This window comes from Phalaenopsis equestris, unplaced genomic scaffold, assembly GCF_001263595.1.
Source record: "Phalaenopsis equestris unplaced genomic scaffold, ASM126359v1 Scaffold000050, whole genome shotgun sequence".
Lineage (NCBI taxonomy): Eukaryota > Viridiplantae > Streptophyta > Magnoliopsida > Asparagales > Orchidaceae > Phalaenopsis > Phalaenopsis equestris.
The window spans coordinates 170659-171051 of NW_018164492.1; positions in this window are offsets into that span (position 1 = coordinate 170659).

A 393-nucleotide genomic window follows, 5' to 3' on the forward strand; every position below is an offset into this window, starting at 1 on the left:
TATCCAACACATAATCAAAAGAGAGAAATAACTAGTAATGACACCATAAATTTTAACGTGGAACTCATAATAAAATAAAATCACAAAGTCTAGCATAACTGAAGAAATTTACTATAAATTGGATATGTCCATCTTCCCACAAGCGGGAAAGGGTTGAACACTCTGACTCAAAAGGTTACATCGAAATCTGTGTTATGCTTTGAGATTTGTGTCGGAGAAAATATCAAAATTTTATAAATTGGATATGTCCATCTTCCCACAAGCGGGACTCTGACTCAAAAGATTACATCAAAATCTGTGTTATGCTTTGAGATTTGTGTCAGAGAAAATATCAAAATTTGAAATAATTTATTACCACATTTTAATATATATATATATCTAACAAAAATATTG